Source organism: Drosophila sechellia, unplaced genomic scaffold (genome assembly GCF_004382195.2).
Source record: "Drosophila sechellia strain sech25 unplaced genomic scaffold, ASM438219v1 U_237, whole genome shotgun sequence".
NCBI lineage: Eukaryota > Metazoa > Arthropoda > Insecta > Diptera > Drosophilidae > Drosophila > Drosophila sechellia.
Genome location: NW_022611179.1, coordinates 73720 through 83578, shown reverse-complemented (window position 1 = coordinate 83578; position 9859 = coordinate 73720). Strand labels below are relative to the sequence as shown.

At 40.7% G+C, this 9859-nt stretch overlaps 4 long non-coding RNA genes across 5 annotated transcripts; all 4 read right to left on the bottom strand.

Annotated features, from left to right (window-relative positions):
• LOC116802857 lies at nt 1-380 on the bottom strand. Its single transcript, XR_004363205.1, has 3 exons — nt 364-380; nt 280-305; nt 1-221 (listed from the first exon to the last, which is right to left on the bottom strand). It is a non-coding gene; the product is annotated as an uncharacterized LOC116802857 (long non-coding RNA).
• An 842-nt stretch (nt 381-1222) lies between these two features.
• On the bottom strand, nt 1223-2165 carry LOC116802853. The gene is made up of 3 exons (XR_004363201.1): nt 1822-2165; nt 1495-1754; nt 1223-1434 (listed from the first exon to the last, which is right to left on the bottom strand). It is a non-coding gene; the product is annotated as an uncharacterized LOC116802853 (long non-coding RNA).
• A 305-nt stretch (nt 2166-2470) lies between these two features.
• LOC116802856 lies at nt 2471-3163 on the bottom strand. Its single transcript, XR_004363204.1, has 3 exons — nt 2627-3163; nt 2544-2569; nt 2471-2485 (listed from the first exon to the last, which is right to left on the bottom strand). It is a non-coding gene; the product is annotated as an uncharacterized LOC116802856 (long non-coding RNA).
• A 3485-nt stretch (nt 3164-6648) lies between these two features.
• Nucleotides 6649-7583, bottom strand: LOC116802852. 2 transcript variants are annotated; one of them, XR_004363200.1, is made up of 4 exons: nt 7547-7583; nt 7242-7487; nt 6915-7181; nt 6649-6859 (listed from the first exon to the last, which is right to left on the bottom strand). It is a non-coding gene; the product is annotated as an uncharacterized LOC116802852 (long non-coding RNA). The 2 variants fall into 2 exon arrangements; XR_004363199.1 differs by lacking the exon at nt 7547-7583 and having other exon boundaries at nt 7242-7544.
• Between the last annotated feature and the right edge of the window lie 2276 nt (nt 7584-9859).

Here is a 9859-nt window from a genome sequence, read left to right as displayed (position 1 = left end):
TACTATTCTTGCATCCATTTCCATGCCTATTTAGTTGCGGCGGCCCTCTGCAACAAACCTCGAACCGGCGGCCCAAGCTGCCACTCCTGGCGATACGGCCACAAGACGCGGCGCACCTGGGCCTCCAACTTAGCCCTCACAAAACGTACCTGAAAAGCAAAAATCAACGCAATTATTAAATCAATAAATACTCACCCAAGACTAGTTTCCTCCTTAAGTACCTGAAAAACAATAACAAACGCTACTATATAAACAAATATACACAAATATAATACTTACCTTAAATTAATTTCCACTCAATGTACCTGAAACAACAAAAATTAATGCAATCATCAAATAACAACCAACAAATATTATACTTACCAAATTCTATTTTTACATCCATTTCCATGGCAATCTCGTTGCGGCGGCTCTCTGCAACAAATCTCGAACCGGCGGCCCCAAGCAACCAATCCTGAAGCTATGGCCACAAGACGCGATGCACCTGGCTCCCTTCGGTGATTGTCCGAACTACAATCCCCACAGACGACTTCTCTGCCACGAGACGAACTCCACGACCATAATGCCAGCAGCTCAATTAAAACGCATTGACGGCTGCGTTGGACAACTCGCAACTCCTCTTCCTGACGACCGGCAATATGCATCTGCAATACAAACGAACTCATTAAACAATTACATAAAACTGCCATTGACGATATAACGGATCTTCACCAAACGACGGCTGCGTGGGATGCCGCAGATGAGAACAAATCACCTGCAACATGTTGCAAGTGACTCGCTTCCAGCGGCCGCAACTGACCACAGCCAACTTACAACAAAACTTACCTGTGATGACTCCCGAGATTTCCCAGCGACTCGGTGCTTCCGTCCTTCTGGCGGAGGTACCTGAAAAGAAATAAATAAAGCAATGTTAGCCTAAAATGTTAATGTTTATTGTAAATTAATTTCATTTTAAAAATGTAAACTAAACATGCAAGTCAATAATGTTACCAATCCATGTCATTGTCTGAAATCCAAGTCTACAAAAATACTAACTATAATTTATACTAACTATGTCCAAGCCCCAAACTCACCCCAAGCTATGTTAAACTCAAAATTCAAATTATTGTACCTATATATTGCATAAAATGTAATCAAAGGCAAAATAAAGTAGTGGATGCGGAACAGAATTCATTCTGTCTCCGTACCTCCACCTGAAATGTAAAAAAATTTATGCACAACGTCACTTACCTGAACTTTCTTCGCCACACAGTCCCTGGTAGTATCCCTTATCACCGATACAATCTACTTGCAGTGCTGCGCTGCAATTGACGGGCCATATAAGCTGCCTATGCTCCGATCAGGGCACCTTGCGCGGAGCAGCAAAATCTATCCTTCCTGCTACTCTGATAATCTTCCAGATCGACGAGCGCCTACATTAGTTGACGCTAAAACCTGAAAACAAATCAATTAACCAATAAGAAAATAAACAAAACAAATAAATAAAGCACTTACCTCAATAACCAGAGCCAACTGGTGATCCAACACAACCATCAAGAGAAGACCGGCTCCGCAAAAGAAAAACAAAATCGCCACCTTTCGCGATTATAAACACAAAAAACTGACAACCTTACAACGCCGTCTCCATCTCCTGATGCCACTGCACTCACAAGGATCACTATCCCGGAACTAACTTCATATTAAAATGAATTAAAATCCGTCTCCAAATTGTATAAATCTCCGCAATACCGTTTTCTCAATGACTTCCCGACAACCTATAAAGAAAGGAAAATTAATAAAAATATAATACTAAATTAATCAAAGACACAGAAAATTGCAAACCTGACAGGCAATCCAGCAGATACAAAAATTCGCCCTCATCCTGCCGATGATGCGCACGTAAATCAGGAGACGGGCCTCACTATAGCAAAACAAAATCGCTAACTTTTGCGATTATAGATACAAAAAACCGACAATTTTATGATGCCGTCTCCATCTCCTGACGCCATTGCATAAATAAAGAGCAATTGCGTGGCGCAGATGCCACACCAACATCCTGCAAAACATGTCCTTAAATTGCATATTTCTCCTCTGTTCTGTATCTTCAACGAATTTTCCGCTAACCTGTAATGAAAGGAAATTAAATAAGAATGCGATACAAAAATTACCCAAGGACACATAAATAATAACAAACCGGACAGACAAAGTAGCAGATACTATTAGCCTGCTCCATCCTGCTGACGACAAGCACGCAGCTCCAGCCTCAAAGACTCCAACTATTGAAACAAGGGTACACAAGCTATTACTGGGAAATTTATATTTAAAATGTAATACTTATCTAATTGCAACTTGATGACTCCATATCTGCGGCATCCCAGCTGCAATTGCACAATAACAAAGGTCCTCCAAACCAGCTCTTACAAAACGTACCTGAAAAGCAAAAACAAAATCAACGCAATTATAAAAAATACTCAATACTCACCCCAGACAAGCTTCCTTTAAGTACCTGAAAAACAATAACAAACGCAATCATATAAACAAATATACACAAATATAATACTTACCTTAATTTAATTTCCACTCAATGTACCTGAAACAACAAAAATTAACGCAATCATAAAAAACAAATAACATATATAATACTTACCAAATACTATTTTTGCATCCATTTCCATGCCTATAACGTTACGACGGCCCTCTGTAACAAATCTCGAACTGGCGGCCCCAAGCTGCCAATCCCGACGATATGGCCACAAGACGCGGCGCACCTGGCTTCATTCGGTGATAGATCGAGCCACAATCCTCACTGACGACTTCTCTGCCACAACGAGACGAACTCCACCATCATAATGCCAGCAGCTCTATATAAACGCAATGACAGCTTCGTGGGATTACATTCTTGCCACTAACGATACAACTTACCTTAATCAAATGACCGCGGCGAGGGATGCTGAAACCGAGAACTACTAACCTGCAACGCCGGCCGGACATACTTGTTGCAAATGGCCCACTTCCAGTGGCCGCAACAGACCACTGCCAAAATGCAACAAAACTTACCTGTGATGACTCCTGAGGCCCTCAACGATGCGGTGCTCCTGCCCTTCTGGTGGGGGTACCTGAAAAGAAATAAATAAAACAATGTTAGTCTAAAATTTTAATGTTTATTGCAAATAATTTCATTTTAAAAAAAAATGTATACAAAACAAGCATATGATAATGTTACCAGCCCATGTCACTGTTATAATCTAAAGCCTACAAAGAAAAATACTAACTTAACATTAAATACTAAAATATGTCCAGCCCCAAACTCACCCCATGCTATGTTATACTCTAAAATTCAAATTATTGTACCTACATATTGCATTTATTGTAATCAAAGGCAAAATAAAATTGTGGATGCGGAACAGAATTCATTCTGTCTCCGTACCTCCACCTACAAAGTAAAAAATAAACAAATAAAATAAATTAAATAAATAAATTAATAAACAATTAAATTAAAAATATTTAATTAAAACAAACGCGCTTCGCTTGCCTATTACTTTCACGCGCAAACTTAACAAAATTCGTTCGTCAATAGACAAATTAATTGTTATAAATTGTCTTCCGGCCGCAAAGTAATAAACCGCGACAACAATTAACATTGAGTGGTCTAAAGAAAACGAATTAATAAACAGTAATAGTGCAACCGCGAAATAAACCGCGAAAAGACGCCGCCCCAACCGAAGAAAACCAGGAGAAGAAAAGCAGATATAAAGGAAGGAAATTACACCTGGAGAAATTATCGAAGAGAAGGAGGAATTCCAAAGCAAAAAAAAAACGAAAAACTGGAGAAATCATTAAATCAAAAATCAAGGGTATTTATACCACCACAATCTATCGTAATATTTTAATTTTTTATTATAAATAATATATATTAATAAAATAAAAAATAAACATGTCCAGCTGTGACCACCTTTTCTCTGAAGACGAGGTGTTTTCAATAACCTCTAGCGAGCGATCTTCCCCTATTCATTTAAATATATCGCCTATGTCTCACGGGTCTAGCAATTCCCTGGTTAATACCGGCAATATTAACCTGAAGAAATTGCACACAAATAAAAAGAAAAGCCCAAAAAACTCCTCTTGGGTAGCCTTTAATTTCTTTAATTCCCTTTCTCAGAATACGAAAGAGAATATAAATGCCAAAAATGCCCTAAGAGACCCCCTCTCGATCACTAATACTGCTGCAGTCAATGTTGGCGCCAAAAGCAGCATCTCGAAGGGGAAATCGCCGTCTTCTCCTTCATTCTCTTCTCAAATACACAAAAGAAATTCACTCCCCACAATGACTCACACAAATACAGCCGCACTCACAAACACCGACGATACTCAAAGAGAGTCCATATCCACCTCAGCGACCCGCACTAATGCAGCCGCAGCCACTAATACGGACACAGATTTAAGAAGCGACAAACCGAGCGACGCTATGGGAAATTTCCCCTCTCTCTCACACAGCAACAGCGCAGAGAAAAATCCCAGCTCATCCACCAAAATTGGACTTAATACTTTTTCCCCTCCTTCTTTTACACACACGCAAATAAATAAAGCTGCCGAAACAAATTTAGAAAGCTACTCTAAATCTCCCGCGCTTGCCAATTCAAAAACCCAACCCAACAATGATATTGACAGTGGTGAAATTGCTCCACCACTTATACAAATTAACGAAAGCAAGCAGGAGGAAAGGCCTAGTACAACAGTCAACGCTTTTTGGTCTATTTTTAACCCTAAGCCAGACATTTCTAAACTCAGCCTAAGCAAGAAACCCACCATTCGCTCTGTAAATACTGGGAAAAGAAGCATTTCCCCGCAACATAGGAGTGCTTCTTTACGCCCTGATGCTCAGGGTGATTTAAAATCAAAACCCAACAATAAATCCATGCCCACTGTGGGGAATTTAACAACAGCTCGCACCCTCAGTCGGCCTGCTGCCAAGCGGGACTTATTTAAATCGCCGTCCAAGAGCCCAGACGAGCAGCCTATGAGTTTCTCGGAAGTGGTTGCTGGAACAGGTCCAACCTTTGTGGCACCTTCAGTTCCGGCTCCTCTAACGAAAACTCCGGCCAAGAGGACAAACGACGACTTGGACTACTCCAGTTTCAAGACGCCAAATAAACGATTATGCATGACTACTAATTTTAAATCTCCCAGCATTTTTCCACCTCTCACCACACCCGTTTTCCAAAGCAAGGCAGCCAAATCTGTATATGAGGAATCCAAAACCAGGAACCGACTCTCACACCAGCCGTTACCCTGCAGCACCAATGCTCCTGCACTCAACGCAACGACGGCACCCCCTCAAAATACAGATGCTGAGTTGCCACCTTGGAAACTTGTGCCACAAAGCTACAGAGCGCCACCCATACTCGTTGACGACGTCAAAGAAATTGTCCCGCTCCTGGAAAAACTTAACTATACAGCAGGAGTCTCCAGCTACACTACCAGGGCAACTGAAGGGAACGGGGTCAGGATTCAGGCTACGGACATGACCGCCTTCCACAAAATCAAAGATGTCCTTATAGCAAACGGCTTTCCTCTATTCACTAACCAGCCAAAGTCCGAGAGAGGCTTCCGAGTAGTAATCAGACATCTCCACCACTCCACTCCATGCTCGTGGATTGTCAAGGAGTTGCTGACACTCGGATTCACCGCGCGCTTCGTCAGAAATATGACGAACCCGGCCACAGGCGGCCCTATGCGCATGTTTGAAGTGGAGATCGTCATGGCCAAGGACGGCAGTCATGATAAAATTATCTCACTCAAACAAATCGGTGGACAAAAAGTGGATATTGAAAGGAAAAACAGGACACGGGAGCCGGTCCAATGCTACAGATGCCAGGGCTACAGGCATGCCAAAAACTCGTGCATGAGACCACCAAAATGCATGAAATGCGCTGGCGACCACCTGTCATCCTGTTGCACCAAGCCAAGAACCACCCCCGCTACCTGCGTCAACTGCTCTGGAGAGCACATTAGTGCATACAAGGGATGCCCCGTTTACAAGGCAGAAAAACAAAAGCTTGCGGCCAACAACATTGACGCAAATAAAATACGAACAATTAAAGACGCAACGAACAACATTTATAGACGTCAAGGCCCTCCTCCACGCAATAATACCCCACGGCTGCCACACAGCTCAGCGATCCTGAACAGATCAATCGCTGAAGCTCGCCAGGAGGCAGCCAGAAAGTCAATGTCAAATCCTTTCCGACAAAATATTAACGACAGAAGGCCACGATTTTCCTCGCATGACACTGCCATTCAGATGCGTCTGAATAAATGGCGCCGAAACTCAAACAATATACCCAAAAAGGGTAGGAAAACTTCAAAAAACAATGCAAAGCCAAGACTGGTATCCAAGACAAGCAATCCAGCGCAAAGACATCTGGAAAATTACCAGGACATGCTCCGAAAACAAAGGAGTGAAGAAAATGACCATGAACCTAAAAAAGGTAACTCAAATCCCATGCAAGCTAGCAATGACAGCCCTCCGACCACCAGCAAAGCTGCCAGAGCTAGTTTTAAACCAAGAGTTATTGATGTAGCCACACCATCGCCAAGAAACTCCAATCATTTCTTACAAAAAGGATTATCGGACGACCCCACAAGAAACTTAGCAATTAGAGTCGACAATTTAGAAAAGAAAATCGACATTTTATTGGCATTAATTACTCAAGGAAGAGACAACAATCTTGACATGGATACATCCAATTAAACTTACAAATACTTATATCTATTAAAACGACATCTTCATCTTTATCTGATGGAAAAGCGCACTTCTGTCTGCCTCCAATCTCTCTCAAAACTCAGACTGACGAGCGCCTACAAGAACTGACGCTAAAACCTAAAAATAAAACAATTAATCATTAACAAATTAAACAACAATCAAATGCACTTACCTACTTGACCACAGCCAACTGCTGATCCACATCTAATGCATCCGACAAGAGGAGGTGGGCAACGCAAAAATAAAACGAAATCGTCAATTTTCGCGAATACAAACGCAAAAAATTAATAACCCTAAAACGCCGTCTCCACCTCCGGATGCCACTGCATTAACAAGGATCACCAGCGCGGAGCTGACGCCACATTAATAAGCTGCAAATTTCGTCCTTAAAATGAATATTTCTCCTCAGTATCGTATCTTCAACGATCTCTCCGCTAACCTACAATAAAAGGAAAATAAACAATAATTCGATACAAAAATAACTCAAGAGCATACATACAATAACTAACCGGACAGACAAAGCAGCAGATGCTAATAGACAGCTCCAACCTGATGATGTCAAGCACGCAGCCCCAGCTTCCAAGACTGCAACTAATGATACAAGGGAACACAAGCTATTACTGGGAAATATATATTTAAAATATAATACTTATCTAATTGCAACTTGATGACTCCAAAACCGCGGCATTCCAGCTCCAATAGCACAATAACAAAGGTCCTCCAAACTAGCTATTACAAAATGTACCTGAAAAGCAAAAATAAAATTAAAATCAACGCAATTATAAAAGCAAATACAATACTCACCCCAGACTAGCTTCCTCCTTAAGTACCTGAAAAACAATAACAAACGCAATTATAAATACAAATATACACAAACACAATACTTACCTTAAATTAAATTCCACTCAATGTACCTGAAACTACTAAAATTAATGCAATCATAATTAACAAATAGCATATATAATACTTACCATATACTATTTTTGCATCCATTTCCATGCCTATTTTGTTGCGGCGGCCCTCTGCAACAAACCTTGAACCGGCGGCCCCAAACTGCCACTCCTGGCGATTACGGCCACAAGATGCGGCGCATATGGCTTCTCTCGGTGATAGACCGAGCTACAATCTTCACTGACGACTTCACGAGACGAACTCCACCATCATAATGCCAGCAGCTCTACAAAAACGCAATGACAGCCGCGTGGGATTAAATTCTAGCCACTGACGATACAACTTACCTTCACTAAACGACCGTGGCGAGGAATGCTAAAACCGAGTACAAATAACCTGCAACACCGGCCGGACATACTTGTTGCAAGTGGCCCACTTCCAGCGGCCGCAACAGAACACTGCAAAAATGCAACAAATCTTACCTGTGATGACTCTTGAGACTTCCCAGCGACTCGGTGCTTCCGTCCTTCTGGCGGAGGTACCTGAAAAGAAATAAATAAAACAATGTTAGCCTAAAATTTTAATGTTTATTGTAAAATAATTCTATTTTAAAAATGTAAACTAAACATGCAAGTCAATAATGTTACCAATCCATGTCATTGTCTGAAATCCAAGTCTACAATAATACTAACTATAATTTAATACTAACTATGTCCAAGCCCCAAACTCACCCTAAGCTATGTTAAACTCAAAATTCAAATTATTGTACCTATATATTGCATAAAATGTAATCAAAGGCAAAATAAAGTAGTGGATGCGGAACAGAATTCATTCTGTCTCCGTACCTCCACCTGAAATGTTAAAAAAAATAAAAATAAAAATGAAATGTTAAAAAGTTAAAAAAAAAAGAAAAATTAAATAAAATAATTTAAATAAATAAATAAAATAAATTAAATAAATAAATCAATAAACAATTAAATTAAATTATTTAATTAAAACAAACGCGCTTCGCCTGCCTTTTACTCTCACGCGCAAAGTTAACTAAATTCGTTTCGTCAATAGACATATTATTTGTTATAAATTGTCTTCCGGTTGCAAAGTAATAAACCGCGACAACAATTAACATTCAGTGGTCTAACGAAAACGAACAATAAAACAGTAATTGTGCAACCGCGAAAAGACGCCGCTTCAACCAAAGGAAAGAAGGAGAAGAAACGCCGAGAGAAAGGAAGAAAGCACACCCGGAGAAATCTTAGAAGAGAAGGAGAAATTCGAAAGCAAGGAAACGATAAAACTGGAGAACACATTTAAATAAAAGATCCAGGGTATTTATACCACTATAATTATCGCCTAAATTTTTAAATATAATAAAAATCAAAAATGTCCAGTTCTGACCACCTTTTCTCTGAAGACGAGGTACTTTCAATTACCTCTAGCGAGCGATCTTCCCCTATTCACGTAAATATTTCGCCTATGTCTCACGGGTCTGGCAATTCCCTGGTTAAAACGACCAATATTAACCAGAAGAAATTGCCTTTAAAACAAAAGAAAAGCCCAATTAACTCTTCTTGGGTAGCCATGAATTTCTTTAATTCCCTTTCTCTAAATATGAAAGAGAATATAAATGCCAAAAATGCCCAAAGAGACCCCCTCTCGATTACCAATACTGCTGCAGCCAATGTTGGCGCCAAAAGCAGCATCTCGAAGGGGAAATCGCCTTCTTCTCCTCCATTCTCTTCACAAACACATAAGCGAAATTCACTCCCCTCAACGACTCACACAAATACAACCGCACCCACAAACACCGACGCTACTCAAAGAGAGTTCACATCCACCACAGCGACCTGCACTAATGCAGCTGCAGCCACTAATACGGACATAGAATTAAGAGGCGCCAAACCGAGCGACGCTATGGGAAATTTCCCCTCTCTCCCACACACCGACAGCTCAGAGAAAAATCTGAGCTCATCCACCAAAATCGGACTTTATGCCTCTTCCCCTCCTTCTGATACACACACGCAAATAAATAAAGCCACCGAAACAAATTTAGAAAGCTGCTCTAAATCTCCCGCGCTTGCCAATTCAAAAACCAAACTCAACAAAGCCAATGATATTGACAGTGGTGAAATTGCTCCACCACTTATACAAATTAACGAAAGCAAGCAGGAGGAAAGACCTAGTACAACTGTCAATGCTTTCTGGTCAATCTTTAACCACAAGCCGGTT